The following is a 27839-nucleotide window of genomic DNA, read 5'->3' as shown; positions in this document are numbered from 1 at the left end:
TGTATAGTGTATATCAGCGATTTATGTGATGGGTGTGCTGGGGGATTATAATACTTTTCGGGTGGAAAGTGGTTGCTTCGTTCTCTCAGCAAAATGTCAAAATTCTGAAACGAGTCTTTTATTCCGTTTCAGTTAAAAAAAAAAGAAAATACCTGCCATCAGCCCACATGTAATTAGTGAACAACATCATTGTCCTCGGTTCACAGTTCACGCAACCCATTACACACGCAAGGCAGACAGAAATGAAGTCCACCCCGAAGAATTACACGATTTCACAGTCAATAATCCGCTACTATATATGAGTTTCACATTCAGTCCTTTTCAGTGTATATCTATTAAAGAAATTGCTCGCCAAATATTACATATACGGATAAGAAACATGCCACGTGTAATTTTACAAAGGCCGAAAGTTCACACGCGCCTATCTTTCCAACAAAAGAATTCTAAACTTCCAAATTTTAGAAAACTGTCCGTAAAAGTAACTGCTTTTACGGTAACACAATCTGGACGCGAAATTCCAATAAGTTCTTCATTTTACACGTAACGTGTATCCACAGGACATGTGGCCTGTAGTTGAAGAAGTGTCATGATGATCTCTCCATTGGCAAAAGATTCCGGAATAGTCCCCCATTCGGATCTCCGGGAGGGGACTGCCAAGGGGGAGGCTACCATGAGAAAAAGATTGAATAATCAACGAAAGGATAACGTCGGGGCGTGGAATGTCAGAAGCTTGAACGTGGTAGGGAAACTAGAAAATCTGAAAAGGGAAATGCAAAGGCTCAATCTATATATAGTAGGGGTCAGTGAAGTGAAGTGGAAGGAAGAGAAGGATTTCTGGTCAGATGAGTATCGGGTAATATCAACAGCAGCAGAAAATGGTATAACAGGTGTAGGATTCGTTATGAATAGGAAGGTAGGTAGAGGGTGTATTACTGTGAACAGTTCAGTGACCGGGTTGTTCTAATCAGAATCGACAGCAGACCAACACCGACAACGATAGTTCAGGTATACATGCCGACGTCGCAAGCTGAAGATGAACAGATAGAGAAAGTGTATGAGGATATTGAAAGGGTAATGCAGTATGTAAAGGGGGACGAAAATCTAATAGCCATGGGCGACTGGAATGCAGTTGTACGGGAAGGAGTAGAAGAAAAGGTTACAAGAGAATATGGGCTTGGGGCAAGGAATGAAAGAGGAGAAAGACTAATTGAGTTCTGTAACAAGTTTCAGCCAGTAATAGCGAATACCCTGTTCAAGAATCACAAGAGGAGGAGGTATACTTGGAAAAGGCCGGGAGATACGGGAAGATTTCAATTAGATTACATCATGGGCAGACAGAGATTCCGAAATCACATACTGGATTGTAAGGCGTACCCAGGAGCACATATAGACTCAGATCACAATATAGTAGTGATGAAGAGTAGGCTGAAGTTCTAGACATTAGTCAGGAAGAATCAATACGCAAAGAAGTGGGATACGGAAGTTCTAAGGAATGACGAGATACGTTTGAAGTTCTCTGACGCTATAGATACAGCAATAAGGAATAGCGCAGTAGGCAACACAGTTGAAGAGGAATGGACATCTCTAAAAAGGGCCATCACAGAAGTTGGGAAGGAAAACATAGGTACAAAGAAGGTAGCTGCGAGGAAACCATGGGTAACAGAAGAAATACTTCAGTTGATTGATGAAAGGAGAAAGTACAAACATGTTCCGGGAAAATCGGGATTACAGAAATACAAGTCGCTGAGGAATAAAATAAATAGGAAGTGCAGGGAAGCTACGACGAAATGGCTGCAGGAAAAAAGGTATGATTGTCGGAAGGACAGACTCAGCATACAGGAAAGTCAAAACAACCTTTGGTGACATTAAAAGCAACGGTGGTAACATTAAGAGTGCAACGGGAATTCCACTTTTAAACGCAGAGGAGAGAGCAGATAGGTGGAAAGAATACATTGAAAGCCTCTATGAGGGTGAAGATTTGTCTGATGTGATAGAAGAAGAAACAGGAGTCGATTTAGAAGAGATAGAGGATCCAGTATTAGAATCGGAATTTCAAAGAGCTTTGGAGGACTTACGGTCAAATAAGGCAGAAGGGATAGATAACATTCCATCAGAATTTCTAAAATCATTAAGGGAAGTGGCAACAAAACGACTATTCACGTTGGTGTGTAGAATATATGAGTCTGGCGACATAGCATCTGACTTTCAGAAAAGCATCATCCAAACAATTCCGAAGACGGCAAGAGCTGACAAGTGCGAGAATTATCGCACAATCAGCTTAACAGTTCATGCATCGAAGCTGCTTACGAGGATAACATACAGAAGAATGGAAAAGAAAATTGAGAATGCTCAAGGTGACGATCAGTTTGGCTTTAGGAAAAGTAAAGGCACGAGAGAGGCAATTCTGACGTTACGGCTAATAATGGAAGCAAGGCTAAAGAAAAATCAAGACACGTTCATAGGATTTGTCGACCTGGAAAAAGCGTTCGACAGTATAAAATGGTGCAAGGTGTTCGAAATACTGAAAAAAGTAGGGGTAAGCTATAGGGAGGGACGGGTCATATACAATATGTACAACCAGCAAGAGGGAATAATAAGAGTGGACGATCAAGAACGAAGAGCTCGTATTAAGAAGGGCGTAAGACAAGGCTGTAGCCTTTCGCCCCTACTCTTCAATCTGTACATCGAGGAAGCAATGATGGAAATAAAAGAAAGGTTCAGGAGTGGAATTAAAATACAAGGTTGAAAGGATATCAATGATACGATTCGCTGATGACATTGCTATCCTGAGTAAAAGTGAAGAAGAATTAAATGATCTGCTGAACGGAATGAACAGTCTAATGAGTACACAGTGTGGTTTGAGAGTAAATCGGAGAAAGACGAAGGTAATGAGAAGTAGTAGAAATGAGATCAGCGAGAAACTTAACATCAGGATTGATGGTCACGAAGTCAATGAAGTTAAGGAATTATGCTACCTAAGCAGTGAAATAACCAATGACGGACGGAGCAAGGAAGACATCAAAAGCAGACTCGCTATGGCAAAAAAGGCATTTCTGGCCAAGAGAAGTCTACTAATATCAAATACTGGCCTTAATATGAGGAAGAAATTTCTGAGGATGTACGTATGGAGTACAGCATTGTATGGTAGTGAAACATGGACTGTGGGAAAACCGGAACAGAAGAGAATCGAAGCATTTGAGATGTGGTGCTATAGACGAATGTTGAAATGTAGGTGGACTGATGAGGTAAAGAATGAGGAGGTTCTACGCAGAATCGGAGAGGAAAGGAATATGTGGAAAACACTGGTAAGGAGAAGGGACAGGATGATAGGACATCTGCTAAGACATGAGGGAATGACTTCCATGGTACTAGAGGGAGTTGAAGAGGGCAAAAACTGTAAAGGAAGACAGAGATTGGAATACGTCAATCAAATAATTGAGGACGTATGTTGCAAGTGCTACTCTGAGATGAAAAGGTTAGCACAGGAAAGGAATTCGTGGCGGGCTGCATCAAACCAGTCAGTAGACTGATGACAAAAAATAAATAAATAAATAAATAAAATGCAGATGGTCACACGTTCAACATGATCTGCTCGTTCGACAGCTACCCAGCGACTCCTCCTTCCTGCTCCTTCCACAGCCTATATCTGGCAGTGTGAGTGAACTGCTAAACTCTGATTGGTTGATCTAAATGACCAGCCAATCAGAACAATCGTTCAGCATTCCCGCGCTTAAACTGTCCTACGCCTATCATTATTCCCAGCTGCATGCACGTTATTTCAATATGCAAATATTAATATAATGTTTAACATAACCAAACAAAAAGAAAACTGATCTGGGAGTTAATATGGAAAACTAAACCGATATTCTAGCTGCTTCCTTACAAAAGCAAGTACACTTAGAAATACGTCATCAGCAATATGGGTACAAACATCTTTCCCACGCTACGATAACGTAGTGTATTACATAAATTTAACATATGTCCCACATACACACTCTCACGCACTCGCATTTACTCCCACAACAATATTAGACACAAATAATAATTTTGTCTTATTTTCAAATTGCGAAAATGTTAAGTAGTTAACGTTCGTAATACAAAAATTCAAATAAATTGACCTGACATTCTGTGAACTCCAATAATGATTTCAAATGATACTAAAAGACTAACTGTTATTATTCTTAACTGAGATTTTTAGCCTAAGTGTCGGTTTGGGATGCTTTAGGTAATTTCCTCTAACTGAAAAACTATGACAGATAGAAGGCTGAAATTTTTATTCCATCTTCTCTTGAATAACAAAAGGCCGTGTATCGCCTTTGAACAATATTAAATAGTATCTAATATAGTTTATTTAGATTCTTAGGGGTCCGATTATTCAGTTGCTCGAAGTGACACAAATACTGCTTCCCACGGATAGCATAGCGACAGGTGCGAAGGAGTCCTTGATAAGACACAACTGGCTGTCTCCTTAACAATCAGCGGCTCCAGTGTTACGGGCTGTTCTACAAAGTAGCTTACTGCAGTAAAGCTATCGCGTATTGACTCGCGACATTACAGGTGCAGTGGCAGAAGGTCAGGAAGATCTGCAAATGAAAAATTCTCGGGAGGCAGGGAATATTGTCGACAGTATTAAGGCGAGCTGTCGGAACTAAAATCCTGCCGGCTGCACACGAGTACTCGCGTGCTGTCGAGCACAGGGTCTCTCGTAAATAAAACGCGTCCAAGCGTGACACGATACAACAATGACGTTTCAGATACCAGCAAAATTAATTTCATGGTTTTCTTAACAACTTTCTCGCTGGAAACTTCTAGAAGATCCAACAGAAAGCAAATTCATCAGTGACGATATTTTTCGTTACACAGGTGTCACACTTCTTTAATTTTTTATTTCGGAATACTTTTATGTTTTCAAGAGAAAATGTGTGTCACATGCAGCTATAAACTTTGAGAATTTTGATATATTAATTCAGTCCAATACGTCGGAGGTTCATTTTTTTTCTGCAGTTTGATGTAAAAAAATATTTTCCTTCAAAATTTTTTGTAACGAAAACGTTAGTTTTTATTTATTTGCATAGCAGCAGGCAAGACTTTTCTTTTGGAAACTACTCCAATAATTGCAGATCAAAAAAGACACATCTGGTATTTCTTCGGAATTTTTACAATCATTTCAAATTACCACTAACTGGCAACGCTGTAGGACGGTGACATGACCTTGGAGTGCGTATTTCCGTGACGGCCGCAGTGATTATTACGCATTTCAACAGGATCTACACAGGGTATAACGACTACAGTTTATAACGTGCCACAGTTGTGTGGAGAAAGTCGAGACGAACAGTTTCATATAAGACACATGTGGTCTATGAGGTCGGGAAACAAATTCAATTTGGCCTACAAAAGCCGCATAAGCTAATGGGCATATGCCTCGTGAGAGATCTTTTTTTTGTGTCTTTTAATTCTCTCTCCCTGTAACATCACTGACTTAATCGTGCATTTACATACTGTAAATCTGACGTTTGTGTAAAAGTTGCAGCACAGGTTTGTGAATTTCAACTGCATAAAATTAACAATTACAGTAATTTTGGTCCGCTAGCCTTCTTACTAGGAGTTTGCAATGGACGTTAACTTTAGATCTAATTGGAAACGTAACTAGTTTTGGTACAAGCTGTTCAATAGTGTTTCCCTTCATTATGCTTACAGGAAAGGTTAATTTACTAATGTTAACGAAAGTCAGTGGCTCAAGTGAGCGAGAGAAATAAGAAAATCTTTCACGACGCACATGTACAGTGTTTGTAGGCCAGTTCGAGCTTGTTTCCCAGGTGCATAGGACCTAAGTGACTTATTGTTCCTCTCGACTTCCATTGCTCCACTATGGCACGATGTAAACAGCTATTTACACCCAGATTTCAGAACTTGTATTTGATTGTGAATGAGCAATTAATTTTACTGATTATCTTGTCCTGACTAATTTTAAGTGTTGCTGTAAAATTTTGATTATTGCAGAGGTAGATTTCAACTCTTCTGGAAGTTCCTACGATGATTAATCACATTTTCTACGAATTACACTGGAAATAAGATATTACGCACCATCATTTTATAAATAGTGTGCAGTAGGATCAGAACAGAGATGCAACTGAAGATCACTGGAGTAGATCATCTCTGGAATAAAGAAGTAGTTCCATCCTCCATTTCGTGACACCAAGACTGTTTGTCATCTAATGAAAGCAGATTACAGACTACACTACGAAAGCCAGATAAAGCACGAACAGCAGTTATTAAAGAACACATTTTATAGGTAAGTAAACAGGTTCACATAATAAATCTTATAATAATAAAATCTTATGAATTATTTCGGTGCTACAAACGTGTCTCTGTTGACTGCTCTGGATAACAGTGTAATTTCTCTCACAGGTGAATTTTGTACATAACATGTTTATAACTAACAATCAAACGCGTATTAATGACTAATCACTGTCGTAAATAGTAACTAAACACGGGGTCAATCCTATTGTCTTAGGCAAGCGTCTAGACAATCGCAGCAGGCTACTGACATAGCCCATTTTATAGGTATATGATGATTATCTTCTATGTGCTTGTTAATCCGAATTTAACACTTTGCTATAATCTCAAAGTTGATGAAATTCTTGCAACAAATATAAAAATTAGTATGATACCGCCCGATAAAATTACTTCATTTAACTAGTGAAAAAATCTCAAATGTTAGGGTAAAGAAGCAAAACAGTAACTAGGGCACCGCGTTTACTCATCATCGCCGATTTCGTCCAAAATAATAGTTCATACAGAGCTTGGCCAGAAATTAAAGTAACTTGAGTGAGAGGTCCAGACGGCCAAGCGTTTAGAAAAAAAATTGCATATTTGTTTCGGTTCAGGCGAAACACGAATTATTAATACTAGAATAGTTTGCAGGCAGCGGAAGGACTACACAAAAGTAATCAGAAGGTCGTGGAGTCGAATTACTGTATGGCCAGTTTTTCATTTTCAATGTTTATGTTACTCAAGCTGCAAATAAAGTGAAATGCTCAATATATTGTATTCCTTAGAATTTTCATGAAAGACATCAAAAGGAAAATTTGGGATAGCAAATAAATTTCCAAGGGGAACTTGTACTTCACAGCGTCCATGAGGACTCTGCAAATAACTTTCCAAGAATGCATTTCAATAAAGCGTTCAGGACTCCGCATACCATTACTTTCATTTCCACCTTCGAGAAGCGTTACGCTTGGTTTGCTGCAAACTGTGCGATGAGATAGAATCTTTGATGAATGTAAACCAAATTTGTCAAGTGTTTCTATAGAAAACCCTGTAATTGTAAAATTTACACGGTGCTGAGAAAGTTATTGCTTCGCCTGTTTCACGATGACTACACCCCAGGACGTCTAAATCATCAACTGTCGAATAATAATAATAATCATCAACATCGTCATTTAAGACTGATTATGCCTTTCAGCGTTCAGTCTGGAGCATAGTCCCCCTTATAAAATTCCTCCATGATCCCCTATTCAGTGCTGACATTGGTGCCTCTTCTGATGTTAAGCCTATTACTTCAAAGTCGATTAATAAAAGAACCTAATTTCATACACGAACTTTTTGTGTGCGCCTTACCATCTTTTCCTCGAAATTTATTTTCAATGTTCTCGTGGAAGCTGAAGTGCAGTCCTTACTCGGAAGTTTATTTGCTATCCCAAATTCTACTTTGCGTTTCCTTTTCACGCCTTTTATGAAAGTATTAATAAATACAATACAGTGAGCGTTATTTTGGTTTATTTGTAGTATAAGTCAAGCAAAAATTGAAAATAAAAAGATGTGTGCGCATAAGGCCTCGATCGCACGACTCTAGGATTACCGTTTTGCATTCTTTCCACTGCACCAACGCCCCACATGGAAGTGGCGGTGACACAAATGTCTCATACTTCGCCCGACTTGCGCCAAAGATTTTATTTTCTCTAAACCTTTGGCCATCTGGAGCTCCCTCTTCCATCACTTTCATTTCTGGCCAGCTCTTAAACATGGTGTTAATTAGGACGAAATTGATAACGACAATGTAAGCGCTGTCCTTTGTAAGGTGTTTGTATTGCTTGATCAAAAAGTTCTTGTGACAGCCTATTAATTGGTGGCGAGTGTACTGCAGCTATAAATTTGTTCTTAGTGGTGGAAAGCATTTCTTGCGCTATAGACATGACTTAGCTGTTTGTATTTCCTGGCCTGTCAAGCTTCTTTCTTCTTTATTGTTTCTCTTCCTCATGTACTGTCTTTCTATTTTCAGTACGTTAAGCCACTTGAAAGATATGTCGATACCACACAGACCACTGTCGGTCCGAACTTATTCCTTGTTGGTGGCGTCTGCCATCTTCCCTTTCCAAAATATACATGCGCTGTTTTAATTGCCTTCATTATGTAAGTCTCCTGCTACGTCTGCACGTACAAATAAGATGGCTTGTCTGCCGTAATTGAAGTTTGCTTATCGCATCGTGCTATGGAGGAGCTATCGTCTGCTAACCCGAATGTCCTGCGATGACAACACTGATCTCTGTACACAAGTAAGATGACATCCCTGTAGGATGTCCAATCGCCACTGGAGTAGTATATCATGATAGCTTCGTATTTAAATTACTTATTTTAGCTAATGAAGTCGCTGTCGAAAACCATTTCCCGTTGATGAAAGCATACAGGCGTTGCACGGGACAAGAAACACGTTAACTTTAATATCAATCTTTGGTTTTGTTTAAAATTGGCTGACGGGTTTAATCCAAATCGTTGTTGTTCCCTAGAGCATCGTCTTTGTACATGATAAGCAGGTGTTGTATTTGAGCGAAATATACGTTTCATTCTTCGTTTTTGTGCTATGAAGAGGATAAGGTGAGGAAATAAGTCTACGAAAATTCCACCTCAGAGGAAAAGATCAGCGAAATGAATGGGAAAATATACAGGAATTTATCTCGTCCATTGTGACCATAGTTGGACTACACGAATCACGAATTTTTGCGTGAAGTATTTGTTCTCCCGTTGTCAAGCTTCGGTGACTCCATCATCATTTCGCCCTGTCAGTGCCACATTACAATAGCAAGATCACTTCCGTATTAAAGCTCAACTTGGTTCACTCTGCTGCACTCTTCAGCAAGAGAGCAGGAGTGGATTGTTCTTAGACTCGTCACACCCGTGGACGAAGCCAACACAGAAGCCGACACAGCACTGACAGAGCAGTGGCGTCACCATTTATCAGGTATGCAACCCTTTACATTATAGTCGTACTCGCGCCGTTCCTGATCTCTAGAGTGTATTGGTCTACACGTCCCACCGAGTCGCTACCATCGGCCCCTGTCTGAACGTCTGAATAAAGAAATTTACCGTCAATTCAGCTCTTCTAACTATGCAACCATCGAGTAGCTGGTTGCATGCAACCTACCGTACAGCACACGTCATCCTCAGAAGGCCAGTCTGGAATTTAAAGGTTCCATACCAGCAAAGCTCTTACACTCAGTGCAGCTCTTCCGTTGAAGAAAATTTCCATCACCTATTCCAATCTACTATCGACACTTTCCTTACTTCGATCATCTTGTGTAATCTTCCTTCCTAGATACCAGAATGCTTTCTTTATTCTATCATATCCATTATAATGCTGAACAAGATGTTAGGCTCCTTTCTACTACTCATAATCACCTTCATGTCTGGTTATCGTCAAATCATATTGTAACCTCCCCACAAAATAAGATATTATGAATAATACTCACATTTAGCGTAACTACCCAACAGTGAAAATATAACAGAAATTTTCCTGGCGCAGCTAAGTGCAATGCTGGCCGATAGATTTGTCTTATAAAAAAGGAAAGAACTGACTTTTCTTTTCAATAATCGGGATTGCCAAGGATTGGAGAAATTAGTGAATTCTTTAAATTGAGATAAATGTCAAAAGTTACTTTTTTATGAGAAAGATTGTTATTAACAGATTTTTTTAAAACATTTACATGGGACTTGATGTAACAATACTACATATGAGCGAGGCTGCTTTTACCTTATCCTACAACGCTCAGGCTCCGCCATCACTGCACACGACCGGCCCAGCCAACACGATACACCAGACCAGACTGCTCGCTAGCAACTACTTACTCCTACGGCAGTCAATACTGCTCTTTGGTCTCAGATTCTCTTCTAGCTTACATATCGCAGGCAGCGCGTGAGCAGCACATCGAAATTACATCAGCTCGAGTGCGCTAGCAACAAATTTTTTAATTACGGACCTCTTACAATATTACTCACTAAGTATGTTCTCAATTCCTTTTAACAGTTGTTCCAGTATTCCTGATATCCAGCCTGAAGGGCTGTCGTGTGCGAAATTTAGAATCAGTTCACCTGCTACTTTTGTTTCTCTCCCATAATTTTCTTCCACTTTTTAAATTGCTTCTTTTCACAGAAGTTGAACAAAAACACTGATAAATTGTAACCTTGCATGACGCACTTCTTAACATTAAATAGTCTATTTTCCACTTTACACCTTTACCATTGGCACTTGGATTCAGTAGATGTTATTAGTTAGTCGTCTGTCGGTAATTTAGCTCCAGTTTTTAATGGATTGTGAACATCACGTCTTCCTTACAATATCCATGTCTTTTCCTATATCCATAAATGCAAGGAAAACACATACGGCATATTTCTCTCCAATCTGCTTTCCGATTCCAGGTGCAATGTCAGAATTGCTTCCCTCAGACTAAACTCAACTTCAGTTTGTCTTTTCTTTCCCTCTGCATATAATTCTGGTGAGTAGTTTACCAGTGGGACATGCCTTAATAGTCTTTTTATAGTTTTCGCATTTTTTCTCGTCTTCGGTGATGAGATGATAACGTCTTTTCTGTCACTCGTTCACAGCGCAAATAATCTAAGCATTCACATATTGCAGTAGCTTCGAGGGTATAGTGGGTGGGCAAAGTTATGGAGAAAACAGTGTTAAATACAGGCGTGAGTATAAATGCAGATGATAACCAAGCCTGCAAGTTGTCCTGTTCTGTTAGACCACGAACGGCTCCTGTGAAATGCCCTCAATCCTTTTTTCCACAACATAGTTGTATGGAGATAAACAGCGAGTAATTAACTTATAATCAATTATTCAAAATGATAGTCACAATCGCATTATTTATTTTGCTGCCAACCGGTTTCAATCCACGATGGGGTCATGTTCAGGGCTATTTACACTGTAAAGTTATGATATTAGTAAGTAATCATGTACGTAATCTACAAGCAATTAGTCAAAGTTACATACATAAACAATATAATAACAATAAATAATATTTATTATCATTATTTATTGTGTTTTATATTACAACTGAAACAAACTTTAAAATTTACGAATTCTTGCTTAAGAATGTAACTTCCGTTGGTCACCGTGGAGGGCGCTACCGTGTACCCACGTGTTGTTGGCCGTTATCTAAGCTCAAGCATAGAGCCCACCGTGCATAGTTACCAACCGTGCACTGGCAGGGTGACGACCCCAGCGAGCGACCAAATGGGTATAAAAATCTGTTTATTTATGTAACTTTGACTAATTGGTTGTAGATTACGTACATGATTACTTACTAATATTATAACTTTACCGTGTAAATAGCCCTGAACATGAGTCCATCGTGGATTGAAACTGGTTGGCGGCAAAATAAATAATGCGATTGTGAGTGTCATTTTGAAAATTGCCCTCAATTCGTTCCAAGTTTCAGTCGTCGAAAGAACACCGGCAGGCCGCGGTGGCCGAGCGGTTCTAGGCGTTTCAGTCCGGAACCACGTGACTGCTACGGTCGCAGGTTCGAATCCTGCCTAGGGCATGGATGTGTGTGATGTCCTTAGGCTAGTTAGGTTTAAGTAGTTCTAAGTTCTAGGGGACTGATGACCTCAGATGTTAAGTCCCATAGTGCTCAGAGCCATTTGAACCATTTGAACAGAACGCCGTTTTGAGTAGTTGCGAATGCTTTATGTCTGTCCTAAGCGAATTAGAACGTGGGCACATTGTTGGTGCTCGTATGATGAGTGCTTCCGTAATCAAGGAAGCGTAAATATCTGGTGTTTCTAGAGATACTGTATAGGCTACTTGTACTGCATAGTGGGAAATCAGAAAAATAACACCAACAAAGTCACAATTGTAGTAACTGGAGGCAACTAAAGAGGATTGCGGGCTTTCATAAATGAAAATGAAATGGTGTGGTGGTGTTGTGTCTGTCAGCTACTTACCTTCCGAAATAGAGTTGAAATGTGAAAGTTTTGGCTGGGTTCGTTGTCTAGGGTCTGGGATGCGTAGTTGCCGTATTACAAGCCACATACTGCTGAGTTCAAATGGTTCAAATGGCTCTGAGCACTAGGGGACAACATCTGAGGTAATCAGTCCCCTAGAACTTGGAATTACTTAAACCTAACTAACCTAAGGACATCAGAAACATCCATGCCCGAGGCAGGATTCGAACCTGCGACCGTAGCAGTCACGCTGGTCCGGACTAAAGCGCCTAGAACCGCTCGTCCACCGCGGACGGCTTACTGCTGACTCAACAGTATACAGTATGAGTATACACGTGAATCGAATGGTCAAATGTTCCTATCAGTCGGCAATTGCGAATTTTTAATGTAACATGTTGTTGTTATTGTCTTCAGTCCTGAGACTGGTTTGATGCAGCTATCCATGCTACTCCATCATGTGTAAGCTTCTTCATCTCCCAGTACTTACTATAACCTACATCCTTTTGAATCTGCTTAGTGTATTCATCTCTTGGTCTCCCTCTACGATTTTTACCCTCCACGCTGCCCTCGAATGCTAAATTTGTGATCCTTTGATGCCTCACAACATGTCCTACCAACCGGTCCCTTCTTCTTGTCAAGTTGTGCCACAAACTCCTCGCCTCCCAATTCTATAGTAGTTTATAAATGAAAGATTGCAATTAAATAAAATGTGGAGGAACTATCTTAACGTCTTTAAATGATGAGTACGATAGTAGAAGTACTTTTGAGAATGCGGTATATTTCAGTAAAATACTTGTTGATGTCGATGGTCTAGCAATTAAATAAAATATGTTGATAACAGGGGAACAATACATTCTTACTGTATGTAATTAGCTGTGAACAACAACATATCTCGCGAGATATTCACTTCTAAACACAGACTACGTCTTCACTGTACAAGCCACGGAGATATCACAAGTGCACAAGTCGGCACCCCGAAGTGTTTCTGTCTGCCGCGACCACGCGCAAACCGCTCCACTCTCTCCAAGTCCCTCTCTCGATCGTGCGTGTCCTGTGCGACAGACCCTCGAGCCGCACTGTTCCAAACTCCCCCTCCATTCGCTTCGGTAGTCACCTCCCTTAGTAACGAGCGCTGTGATTGGCGTTAGTGCTTCCGTCATGTCTCCAAGCCAACGCACACTCACATATATTTTGAAACACGTACGAAATAAGGGATTTACATTTAAATAACTTGAAATTAAATAAATATTCCTACGGCTGGACCATAAACACGCTCTAATACACATTATTAAATACATACACAAATTAAATAAACATATATCAAAGGAATAGCAAGCAAAAGTAGGCCAGTAGCTTTCTAAAACACAGTAAATATATAACCAATTTCTTGATGAATAGTATATATCGGATATAAGCAAAGACATACACGAATAAATATATTTATAAGCATGCTGCTACCGTTTTTCCGTGCCACTAAGAGGTACTTACGGCCTGATACGATCGATACTAATCGGCCACTTTGACCTCCAGTAACTCAAGTACTCTTCAAGTTACATGGCTGTAACTCATACCAATTTAGGTTTACACTAATAGCGTTCTAAAGACACGTCGATCGACAAAATCGGATGAACCGTTTAGATTTCGGAAATTCGTTGCTGGGTGTTACTTGTATACTTTACAGTCAAATACTAGACCTTAAACTAATAAAGGTATTGTAAATCTGATTACACCATCAGAATTGTCGTGCATCTAATGGTAATGTACATATTTCTTTTTAAGGTGTCATGATTCCTCTGGCTATTATTAATTTCTATGTGAACTGTGAAATGTCTGCCATGATGGTTTCACAACGTCCGCCACCTTTGGCACTCTCGACATACAAGTTCTTTTCCAGCTCACGTTCGGCACCACGTGCTTGCTGCCGGGCCTCTGCTAGCCGAGTGGCCCGTGTGGCCACGCCTACTCCGAACCTAGAATATTTCCAGGGCGCCCCAACTCGCCCGTTACCTCACGGGATGGCGACGATATATGAGGACGGCAGCTGCAAAACTCGCTGCACAACTGAATGTCGCACTTTCGAACCCCGTCATCACCAAAACAACACGAAGGGAGCTCTGTAAGCAGGGACGTGCAGGACCACTTGGAATTCCAAAACCACTCATCAGTGTTGGCCAGTATGAGGGAACTGTGGTGCCAGAGCCATGATTCCCAGGCAGTGGAAGAGAGTCATTTGGATACATCAATCTTCTTTCATACAGTTTCCAAATTCTGAGCGAGTGAGACAAGGCTATGGTGAGGGGGCCGTGGGTGGGGGAGCGGCGGGGGGGGGGGGGGGGGGGGCGTTTCTTTGATGACTCCCTGGGCCCCGTGGTTGCTCTGCTAGGTTGCATGACTGATAAGAAGTACGTGGCCCCTTTGGATGGTCAGTTTGTAACCTCCCCACAGATAGAATTTATAAATATATCATTCACATTTAGTATAACCTAACAGATAAATTCCGTAATCTACCAATAATAAAATGTGACTAATCTCTCAATAAAATTGTGTCTCACTTATAACCTTTCAGTAATTGACTATGAATTTAAATTGGTAAATTTTGGACGTCAGCAGTGCTGCGTCATGGCTCTGAAAATTCATTCTGAATAAATTGAAAAAACTTACCTCAATGAAGTCGCCGAATAACCCGTATATATCTGCTCCTATAAGAAATTTTTCTGGCACAGCCCAGTGCAATGCTGGCCGCTAGATTTGTCATATATAAAAGGAAACAACTGATTTTGCTTTACGATAAACGGGATGACCATGGATTGCAGAAATTAGTAAATTCTTTAAATTCAAACGGTCCAATAACGGTGAATAATATGCACCTGTACCAGTTTTACCCTTTTCCCGATAGTCGATGAGGATTATCCCTTGCGAATTCCAAAAGACAGTCACCATAACCTTTCCAGCCGAATAAATGGTCTTTGCCTTTTTCAGTGCAGATTCTCCCTTGGTAAGCCATTGTTTGGAATGTTGTTTGCTCTCAGGAGCATAGTAATGTATTGATGTTTCACCCATAGCGACGAAACGATGCTTAAAGTCCTGCGGATTCTTGGTCAAGCGTGAGCAACCGCGGAACCTATCTTGCAGATGGCTTTCTCATGTCCAAATGTTTATGCAATATGTTATGTACCCGTTCATTCTAGATGCCAACAGCTCTAGCAATCTCGTACATCTTAACTCTTCTGTCATCCATCACTATATCACCGATTTTATCAGTGACTTCTGGAATCGTAACTTCCACAGGACGTCCAGAACGTTCAGCATCACTTGTGCCCATATGGCCACTCAGAAAATTTTGAAACCACTTATAAACTGTTGTAATCGAAGGTTCAGAGTCACCGTAATGTTTACCAAGTTCTCTTTAATCTCCTGAGGCGTTTTGTCTTTCATAAAATAATGTTTAATCACCACACGAAATTCTTTTCCGTCCATTTTTTGACAATCACTCTATTTCCTTGATTCACACGAATGCCAAACACAAATAAATAGACCAATATGACTGAAACCCGGTGTGCTTTCTTTCCAAAGATACTACTAACTAGCATGACCTCGATACGCGCCGGTGGTGCCATCTCTCGGACTTTGCACGGGCTTTTCAAACGCCCCTGGTACGAATATATTTTGTTCTTCCGTCTATAAGCTTCTGTATTTTCTGAATCATCCATGGGTTCTTCGTCTCCACTTGGCATTCTGTCCTGCCTTTATTTTTTCATTTTGAACAATATTCCATTCCACTAATAGTGAATTACACATGGCCCTTTTCCTTGGGCGCCTGGTAAATGTCAAGACAAATTGTGTATTCTTTTCTCTTTATTACTGTTAATTTTAATATGTTGTTCGTCTCCATCAGACTACGGTAGTTTCTGCAGGGTTTTTGACTAGGAGCTGTCTCTCAAGTAACCGATTTGCAACAGTTCATTGTGTCGCGGTGATGGCAACTGCTGTTCAGATTGCTGCTGCAGACTCAGTACGATGCTCCAGAGCCATACACCGAAAACGATGGTCTTACCTCTCAGTGGTACCAGGCGGCCATCCATAGGCTGTTCTTTTGTGACCGTATATTCTCGTGACTACGGCTACCAGGAATCATGTACCGGGCTACAAGTATTTCTGCAGTATCGCACAAGAAACATTCAGCTCCCCGTAGGCCTATTACATGACCTCGATCAAACTCATTGATATTTCACTGAAAAATACGGCAACCAGCCATTTTTTAATGCGTTTTTTTTTATTTACGCCAATATGCGTTTCGGGTTTGCACCGATCTTCAGCTGGCAAATTACATGGATCTTCAGTTACTACAGTAGTACAATCTCGACAGCAGTTTGGATGCTGCAGCAGGCCTGTGCAAAAGCAACGACTCCAATCATTTACTTCAATTTCGCGAGTTTAAAGTCATACACTATCAGTTGTTCATTTTACTTACATTCTCCTCTCCTTGTTTTTTTTCTGGCTTTTCTTCTTTTTTGCAACAACACAAACTCTTTTTATCACGTATTTTGCACAGGCGCACTGCGTTATCCGCCATGTTGTCGACTGACAGTTTTTGTTTACATACAAATGGTTTATCTATGGACAGAATTATATTTTTACGAATGTTTTGAGGTTCTAAGATAAGCTATTGTTTTCTAAATATTGACTTGGCTGATAGAAGTATTCTAAGTACGATGTACACTTTTTTTCTAGTATTGAAGATAATAAACTAACATAACACATTTATACAAAGCAGTAATTCATACATTTACAATATAACAAAGATAGAATTAAGATATTAGAATTAAGATTTTTATGTTTTATATTATTACATGCATTTGTTGGGTTTATAATAGATTATGTTATTTCTTGATTGTGCTTAGTAAGTGGTTCGATAAGTAGAGTGTGGAAGTTTTTTAGAAATATTCGGTTTGGCAGCTCTGTTTGGTCGTTAAGTATGTCAGAAGGGGTTGCATGTTTATGTGAATAAATTTCGATTTCTTCTAGGAGGTTCATTCTTTTTCCTTTGTTGGCTAAGTGGAGAACTTGTAGGTTATGGGATATGTCTGTTACTTGATGTTCTTCTTTTGCTACATGTTGGGCGAATGCGGATTTATTTAAGTTTTTTAAACGAAGAGCATCCATGTGTTCTCGAAACCGTATGTTGAAGTTCCTCCCTGTTTGGCCTATGTATGTTTTTGGACATGAGTTGCAGTTAAGTTTGTATATTCCTGATTGATTGTACGGTTTGGTATTATTTTTAATGTTATGGATAGCTTTGTCCTTTATTTTGTTATTTGTATAGTAGCTGATTTTGATATTTGTTCCTCAGAAAAAGTTTGCTATTTTATATGACAGCTTTCCTACAAATGGCTGTGTTGTGGTATTCTTTAATGTAGTTTTGATATTGTATTTGTTTATGTGGGGATTTATCTTAGAGTTTAGTTCATCTATTAATTTTGGATTGTAACCATTATTGTAAGCAATTGCTTAGATGGTGTTTAGTTCTTCTATTTGGTCAGCTGGTTCTAGTGGTATTTTGTGCATTCTGTTTAGCATTGCTCTGTATGAAGCCGTCTTATGTTTATCCGGGTTGCAGGATGACTTATTAATTGTTTTATCTGTGTATGTTGGTTTCCTGTATACTTGAAATTTGTGTTTGTTGTTGGAGCTACTTATGCAGAGATCCAGAAAATTTAAACCTACTTCTGTTTAGTGTTCTACAGTGAAGATGATGTTCTGATGCATTTTATTCATTTCTTTTGCAAGGTTATCAATTTCTTCTGCTGTGCCATCAAATAAGACTATTATATCATCAACATACCTTTTGTAATAAATTATCTTGTTTGCCATCTGGGGGTTTTCTTTAAAAAATTTACATTCTAAGTTATTGATGAAAATATCTGCAAGCAAACTGGCAAGGAAGCTACCCATAGCCAGGCCCTCTTTCTGTTGGTACATTTTGTTATTAAAAGAAAAATAGTTGTGTGATAGTACTAGTGTTAATAGATCAATGAATTCGTATATTTCTGGTAATGCCAAATTTTTATGTTTAAGTAAATTGTTTTTAATTATTTCTATTGTTTCTTTGACGGGTATGTTTGTGTAGTGGTTTGTGATGTCAAGTGATGCAAACCTAGCTGTATCAGGAATCTGAATCTCCTTTAGACAATTAACAAGTTCATAACTGTTCTTTACTAAGTATGTCTCTTCAAATTTCATTGTGTTGCTAAGTACCTCATTCAGTTTCTTGCTGATTTTATAAGTTGGGCTGCTCCGAGAATTAACAATTGGACGTATGGGACAGTTAACTTTATGGGTCTTAGGTTGTGCTCGTAGACGTGGTGCATAAGGGTTCATAATAGTGCATTCATGTATATTTTTTGCATTTAAGAGGAAATCACTTTTTTTCATCATATTTTTAAGTTTATTCTGTAACTTAAGAGTGGGATCAGACTTTAATTTCTACTATATTATTGTCACTGAAAAATTCAATGGTTTTTCTTACATATTCACTTTCATACATTACAACAATAGCATTGCTTTTATCTGCTTTTACTACTAAAGCTTTGCTGTCACTTAGTTTCTTATTAACACTTTTAAGTATTGTTCTGTCATGGTGCTTTATACTATTATTATTATTTGCTTTCTGTATTTGTTTGGTGATAAAATTGTTAACTTTGTGGCCTATGGCAATCTGATCATTCTAGATTAGTTTTGCAGTATCACAGGCTATTTTGGTGCCTACTATTAATTTTTTAATATTATTTTCAGTCAGAGATGGGGTGATATTATGTAGAAGCCCTTTATTCAGCAAACTTACTTCTTTATCACTGAAGATGATGTTAGTTGAATTTACTAGACATTTGGAGAATTTATGCTTAGTGGGAGGTAATTTGTCATTCACCTTTGGAATTTGTGACATAAGCTTTTTCAACTTATTGTTATGCCTACATCTGACTTTATGCTGTTCTTTCATAGCTATTATAGTGACAAAATCTAATGCATGGTTCAATTGTGTAGGAGTAAGTTGTTTACCTAGCTCTAAATGTAACCTATATAACTGGTGGTTTAAAAACTGCTTCTTTCTGTGTTGGTTTCGGATTTCAGATTGGAGCCATATAATTTCACTTCTTTCTTTAGCTATTTTCGCTGCTTTGCTTTGACTGTTGATGTTCACTTTCACATATTTTGGAGTTACATTCGCACTTAAACACTTTTTATTGAACTTGATACTAATAACTGTTCTTTCTAACTTAATTTTGTACTTTCTGTCAGTCGACAACATGGCGGATAACGGAGTGCGCCTGTGCAAAATACGTGATAAAAAAAGTTTGTGTTGTTGCAAAAAATAAGAAAAGCCAGGAAAAAACAAGGAGAGGAGAATGTAAGTAAAATGAACAACTGATAGTTTATGACTTTAAACTCACGAAATTGAAGTAAATGATTGGAGTCGTTTGCTTTTGCACAGGCCTGCTGCAGCATCCAAACTGCTGTCGAGATTGTACTACTGTAGTAACTGAAGATCCATGTAATTTTCCAGCTGAAGATAGGTGCAAACCCGAAATGCATATTGGCGTAAATAAAAAAACGCATTAAAAAGTGGCTGGTTGCCGTATTTTTCAGTGAAATACCATTATCCACGGCCACGGAGCTCAACAGTCCGAATAAAATGGACAAATTGTTATAAACTCATTGAGGTGTTGAAAATGGACTATTTGTCGCCTTAAGGGCACTCTTGACTATCGTCAACTCAGCACGTCCAACGCTCACGACCATTGCAGCGTGTATTTAAGCAAAACCTGATTTACATCCCCATGGTTACGCAAATAGTGCTACTGTTATGCGACTGGTGCGAAATTTGAAAGGATATCATCTTTCAGACGTTAAAACACCTCTGAGAACTTTTGTTTATGTCACTCAGTTAATTCTTCGTTCCCTCAGTGAACGAACGATTTTAATTGTTTTTCTATCCCTCTGTCATCTATTTCGATATCTACCATTTTGTCATCTGTGCGACACTCTAGAGAAGGAACTACAGTGCAGTCATCCTGTGACGTTGTTCTGACAAGTATCATCAAACAGTGAGTCTCTTTGTTCAGTCAACATTCCCTTTTTCTTGGTAGCGAATGATTAATCAGTAAGAAAAGACCTAACGACGCGTCAGCAGGGCTACATAGCGCCAAAGACGTTCAGAGAAAAACTTGTTTTTGCTGCTTCAACAGCATAGCTTATTGTAATGGAAATAGTGTTAAAATTGGAACTAAAGTGTGGGAAGCGCGGCAAAAATTGAAATGTTGCAGAAACCGAAGTGAGAAACTTAAATAATCACTGACTCAGTGTAATGAATATGCAGACATGAAAAGAATAGTGCAACCAAGAATAAGGGGAGGTTGACTGAAGAAAGAAACTCACTGTTTGGTGATACTTGACTGAACAACGTCACAGCAACACTGCACTGTAGTTCCTTCTCTAGATTGTCGCACAGATGACAAAATGGTAGATATCGAAATAGATGTCAGAGGGATAGAAAAACAATTGAAATCGCTCAAAAAAGGAAAGGCCGCTGGACCTGATGGGATACCAGTTCCATTTTACTCAGAGTACGCGAAGGAACTTGCCCACCTTCTTGCAGCGGTGTACTGTAGGTCTCTACAAGAGCGTAGCGTTCCAAAGGATTGGAAAAGGGCACAGATCATCCCAGTTTTCAAGAAGGGACGTCGAACAGATGTGCAGAACTATAGACCTATATCTCTAACGTCGATCAGTTGTAGAATTTTAGAACACGTATTATGTTCGAGTATAATGACTTTTCTGGGGAAATCTACTCTGTAGGAATCAGCATGGGTTTCGAAAATGACAATCGTTTGAAACGCAGCTCGCGCTATACGTCCACGAGACTCAGAGGGCCATAGAAACGGGTTCTAAGGTAGATGGCGCTTTTCTTGACTTCCGCAAGGTGTTTGATACAGTTCCCCACAGTCGTTTAATGAACAAAGTAAGAGCATATGGACTATCAGACCAATTGTGTGATTTGATTGAAGAGTTCCTAGATAACAGAACGCAGCGTGTTATTCTCAATGGAGAGAAGTCTTCCAAAGTAAGAGTGATTTCAGGTGTGCTGCAGGGGAGTGTCGTAGAACCGTTGCTGTTCACAATATATATATATAAATGATCTTGTCGATAACATCGGAAGTTCACTTAGGATTTTTGCGGATTATGCTGTAGTATATCGAGAGGTTGTAACAATGGAAAATTGTACTGAAATGCAGGAGGATCTGCAACGAATCGACGCATGGTGCAGGGAATGCCAATTGAATCTCAGTGTTGACAAGTGTAATGTGCTGCGAATACATTCCCTTATCATTTAGCTACAAAATAGCAGGTCAGGAACGGGAAGTAGTTAATTCCATAAATTATCTGGGAGTACGCATTATGAGTGATTTAAAATGGAATGACCACATAAAATTAATCGTCGGTAAAGCAGATGCCAGACTGAGATTCATTGGAAGAATCCTAAGGAAATGAAGTCTGAAAACAAAGGAAGTACGTTGCAGTACACTTGTTCGCCCACTGGTTGAATATTGCTCACTGGTGTGGGATCCGTGCCACATAGGGTTGATAGAAGAGATAGAGAAGATCCAACGGAGAGCAGCACGCTTCGTTACAGGATCATGCAGTAATCGTGAAAGCGTTGCGGAGATGATAGATAAACTCTAGTGGAAGACTGCAAGAGAGACGCTCAGTAGCTCGGTACGGGCTTTTGTTGAAGTTTCGAGAACATACCTTCACCGAGGAATCAAGCAGCATATTTCTCCCTCCTACGTATATCTCGCGAAGAGACCATGAGGATAAAGTCAGAGAGATTAGAGTCCACACAGAGGCATACCGGCAATCTTTTTCTTCACGAACAATACGAGACTGAAAGAGAAGGGAGAACCGATAGATGTACTCAAAGTACCCTCCGCCACACACTGTTAGGTGGCTTGCGGAGTATGGATGTAGATGTAGATGTAGACAGTAGTTATTTTGTGCACGTTGCCTGTCCACTCAAGCCAGCTCCATCACAGCTACAGTCACGCAAGATCAATTTCAGGGTATAAGTCTATGAACTTTGTAACGATTGTATACAGTTAGTTGGGAGGTTTAATTTTTGCTGTTGTTCCTTTAGCTCAGCGCAAGATTTGAACCTCTAACATCCCTTCAAGGTCTCGACAGTTAATATGATGGCAGACTCGGTCATTTTATTGCATGTATTCGAGGATGGGCGACAGTTACCGTCAGGTAATAGTCCAACGAGAATCAGGCAACAGTTAGCAGACAGTGGTTTACCATTTACTATAAACTTCAATCGAAACGTTTTAATAAATATTTTTGACATAACCGATAAGTAAATTAGATACAAACTACACCAAACGCTTCGTGATCAAATAAATAATATTCGTAGATCATCGGGAACGTGTTTCCTTTCAAGTAAGAAATACACATTTAGTATGCTTTCATAAATATTCTGATCCTAGCTGAAATTATTTTGACTGTATTCATGTAAAATAATTAAATGTGTGCAAAAAGCAGACCAGCAAGTGGCTTTAACTGAGGACAAGCAATAGTATCAACTGCGACCAATGCGCTCCTTAGTCGGGGCTCATTATTGTGTTCACACATATATGTGAAATCTTATGGGCGTAACAGATGAGGTCATTAGTCCCTAAGCTTACACGCTACTTAACCTAGATTATCCAATGACAAACACAGACACCCATGCCCGAGGGAGGATTCGAACCTCCGCCGGGGCCAGGCTCGTTATTGTTGCCGTAGACTATGACATCTAGTTTGCCAAGTATTAATAACTGAATATGTCAAATGCCTGTGCTATTTGGCCACGGTTATGTTGACCCTTCTTACAGATACTGCCAATACCGGAGAAAATTAGCACTAGTTGGAAGCGATTCATTTGCCTGTGAACAGTGCCAAAATTTCCCGTGTGTCACGTCTGCCTTCGTATAAGCACAAAACGGATATATGAAAAGTTCACCCAGTGAAATTTGCACCCAGTATACCTGGAAACTATCTGCTCGCAACGTCGCAGCCTAGTTCTCGCACCCGAGTCCTCGCCGGTTAGCTCCTACACCCCCTGAGGGGTCGTGTGCGGCACTGTCCAAGTCACGTCGACGCCGCCATGCAAATGATACACATGAACAAAATATCCTGCTGCTCTAAGAAGAACAAGAGCACCAGCACTCGTCTACAATACGAACTACCACATTCTCTCTTCCTATTATACCGAATTTGGCATTGGTTCTAATTCGTTTAGCGTTTATATCTTACTTTTCTTTCTTTTATGATGCACATTTATATTTACACCTGCATGATTACTCTACAATTCACACTTAAGTGCCTGGCAGAGGATTCATCGAACCATTTACCCACTGTTCCACTACCATTCCATTGTCGAACAGCGCGCGGAAAAAGTATACACATGGTCTTTGAGTGCGAGCTCTGATTTATCTTATTTCATTACGGTGATCATATTTACCTATGTAGGCGGGCGTCAGCAAAACATTTTAGCATTCGGCGGAGAACGCTGGAGATCGAAATTTCGTGAAAAGATCTACATCTACATCCATACTCCCCCAAGCCATCTGACGGTGTGTGGTGGAGGGTACTTTGAGTACCTCTGTTGGTTCTCCCTTCTGTTCCAGTCTCGCATTGTTCGTGGAAAGAAAGACTGTCGCTGTGACTCTGTGTGGGCTCTAATCTCTGATTTCATCCTCATGGTCTCTTCTCGAGATATGCATAAGAGGGAGCAATATACTGGTTTACTGCCCACGAGCTTTCGGCAGAGATCTCCTCTGCCATTGTCAAGTGGATTACTGTCGTCTGGTTGGCGCTGTTCAATAGTGCGGACAGTCTGGTCGACACAGGACTGCCCACACCCACGCGGTGTCCTGTAAACTCCTGGCGATCAGAGGCCTACATCGTCTTCCACAGATTTCATTAGTTGCCGGATATTTGCCGGCGGCCTATTCTGTGCCCCTTCAGGAGCCGACTAATCTTCCCTGTTGTCGAACCACAAAACGGTAAGAATACAACATGCTTGGTGTCCTCTTCACAGGTCATCTTGCTCTGAGGCTTGGATGACACTGCTTGTGAGATCTGTTTGTTGTTGTAATCGTTATCCTTAAAAACTTTCCGTAAGTGGCTCAATTTTCTCGGCAAGTTTTCAGCGTCTGAGACGGTTTCAGCTCGATGTACTCAGGTCCTCAGAACTGACTGTTTCTGTGCCGGGTGATGGAAGCTGGTGGCGTGCAGATACCGGTCCGTGTGGCTGGGATTGCGGTATGACCTAGAGACCCATTGGGTTTACGTCGGACAAGCACGTCCAACAACGGCAGAGAAACCTCCTTCTCTACTTTCATTGTGAAGCAGATTTGGTCGTGGATGCTGCTGAGGTGCTCCAGGAACTCTTCTAACTTTTCTTCTCCATGTGGCCAAATGACGACGGTATCGTCGACGTAGCGATAAAAACGACTCGGCTTTGCAGGAGCCGTGTCCAAGTCGGTGTCTTCGAAATGCTCCATAAAGAGGTTGGCTACTACTGGACCTAATGGACTTCCGATCGCCACTCAGTTTCGTTAAAATATTCTCCATCATGTAAGAAATATTCATCCTGCGTCAAATTTTGGAAAAGAAATGGGAATACAATAAACGAGTTCATAATATTTTCATAGATTTTACAAAAGCATACGATTCAGTATTTCAATCAAAATTGTACAGAATTCTTTTGGAACTTGGAATACCAAAGAAGTATATTAGACTTATAGAAGCGAGTTTGAAAAACACAAAAGGTACAGTACGCTTAGGGAAATTGGAGTCAGAAGAATTTGTAATAAAGAACGGACTTAAGCAGGGAGATGCCCTGTCTCCTCTACTTTTTAATTTACTCTTAGAATATATTGTACGAATGGCAGCAGATAATTCAGAGGGTGTGGAGTTAAATGGAAATATTAAGACATGAGGGTATGCAGATGATCTACACATCATCAGCGATAGGAAAGAATCGGTAATGCGAATGCGTTAATCAAGGCTAGTGAAGACGTAGGTCTAAGGATAAGTGAAGACAAAAATAAATACCTGGTTACTACAAGAATGCCAACAGCAGTAGATCAGGCAATGTTAAGAGTTGGAGACATGCAGTTTGCAAAAGTGAACACAATTAAGTATTTAGGCGCGGACATCACTTCGAGAAATGAGATTGAATCCGAACTGAAGAAGAGATTACGAGCCGGAAATGCGTGCTACTTCTCACTGAATAGATTACTTTCATCACGGATATTGTCTAGGAATTCAAAGGTTAGAATAGACAAAACTATTATTCTACCAGTTATGCTGTATGGGTGTGAGACTTGGTCTCTCACTATGCAAAATGAAAAGCCGTTTCGAGTATATGAAAACAAAATTTTGAGGAAAATTTTCGGAGCGAAAAGGGATGACATTAGTGGATAGTGGCGCAAACTGCATAATGAAGAGGTTCACGAACTCTATTCAAGCCCTGACATAATCAGTATTATTAAATAACGTAGGCTGCGATGGGCGGGTCACGCAGCTGGAATGGATGAGGGCAGGGCAGCACGCAGAGTGTAAGTACGCTGTTTAGGTTTTTAATGTTGGTAACGCCATGTAGCGCTCTATATGAAAATCACTAACTGTGCTTTGTGCAGTCTGTGGCTGGTTTGCATTGTTGGAATTTGCTATTGTAGTGTTGGGCAGTTGGCTGTTAACAGCGCGTAGCGTTGCGCAGTTGGAGGTGAGCCGTGAGCAGTGGTGGAGCAGTGTCGGAGTTTTGAAAGCAGATGATCTGGACGTGTGTCCATCAGAGAGAGTAAATCTGTGATACTGCCTATCATGAATTGATATTATAATGACTTTTGAACACTATTAAGGTAAATACATTGTTTGTTCTCTATCATGTTCTTTCATTTGCTAATTATGCCTATCAGTAGTTAGTGCCTTCAGTAGTTAGAATCGTTTATTTAGCTGGCAGTATTGCCGTTCATTGTATTGCAGTAGTTCCAGTAAAGAAGATTTTTGTATAGGATATTGTTAGTCAGGGCCATTCTTTTGTAGGGATTATTGGAAGTCAGATTGCGCTACGCTAAAAATATTGTGTGTCAGTTTAGTGTTGATCAGAATAAGTAAAGAGCGAAATGTCTGAGTACGTTCACTTTTGCTCAGCTGTTTGAAAATCAAATAACGTAAAGGTTTTCCAGCACTGTCATTTATAAAAATTTTCTAAGGGGACGTCACACGTGTTACATCACCTACAGGCCATTCTGCACGCTGTTTGTAGCACGCATACCAACTTAAGGATAGCTGCGCGAAATTTCGATTTGTTATTACAAATTTAAGGTTTTCGTTTGACTCACCGTCGTATATTCTTCTTCACTATTTACAGCAGTCTACCCCACATCCACCACTGCTGGCGGCTCACCTCCAACTGCGCAACGCTAAGCGCTGTTAACAGCCAACTGCCCAACACTACAATAGCAAATTCCAACAGTTCAAACCAGCCACAGACTGCACACAACATATAGAGCGCTACATGGCGTTACCAACATAAAAACCTAAACAGCCTACTTACATGAGTACTGGTAGGGCACCTAGAAGGAAAACGTCCTGTAGGGAGACAGAGGCGTGGATGGGAGGACAATGTGAAGGCTGATTTGAGGAGCCTAGGTATTGAAGGTGAATGGAAGGAAATAGCCCAAGACAGGGACAGATGGCGGAAATAAGGTGCTGTGGTGATGGACTCTCAGAGTCTGGCGTGGTCAGTGAGTAAGTAAGTAAGTAAGTAAATAAGATATATGATGACGTCAGAGTGTGCTTAAATAAATCCACGATGGTGTCGTCAAAGAGCTGGAACAGCAACTCAATAGAGTCTGTGATGGGGACAGACGAGAATAAAGAAACCACACCGAAGCTAACCATAATATCCCATTCAGCAAGTCACAGATCTTTAATCCGATTGATGAAGTCTGCCGTATTCTTCATGTGGTGTCCACAGTGTCCAACGTGCGTAGAGAGGAGGCATGCCAGATGTTTAGCAACCTAATAGTTGCCGAGTATTTGGCAGCAGTGGTTTGGAGAGGAGTCTTGCAAATATCTTCAACATCTCTGTGATTACACATCCTCTGCGCGATGTTTTCCGGGGCACACAACACAGCCGCTGAGCTCGCAGAGGCGCCGGAGGCAGCTGCCGACCCACATCCAGGGCCGGGACACCGAGGCTGCCAATCAGCCATCGTAGCGCCGCCCTGGATGCAGCCAGCGCGACCCGTTTCGCCGTCGGGCCCGGCGGCGCGCCAGGTCGGAGGTAAAGCGGGTTTTTCACGCCGCGCCGCGCCGAGCCGGTGGGCTGCGAGAAAACCGGCACCTGGCGGCCGCTCCTCCCGCCGCGAGGCGAGGCTGTGCAGGGCTCGGCCGAGTGCAGGTAGCGTCTTATAGTGGCGGCTGCGTCACCGCCACGGGCGCACCGAGCCGCCGAGGCGCCGAGTCTCTCGGAAAAGTGCATCGGCGCACTCCGTGGCTATCTCGCA

Source organism: Schistocerca gregaria, chromosome 2, assembly GCF_023897955.1.
Source record: "Schistocerca gregaria isolate iqSchGreg1 chromosome 2, iqSchGreg1.2, whole genome shotgun sequence".
Classification (NCBI taxonomy): Eukaryota; Metazoa; Arthropoda; class Insecta; order Orthoptera; family Acrididae; genus Schistocerca; species Schistocerca gregaria.
The sequence above is the reverse complement of the archived record's forward strand: the minus strand, read 5'-3'. Positions refer to the sequence as shown.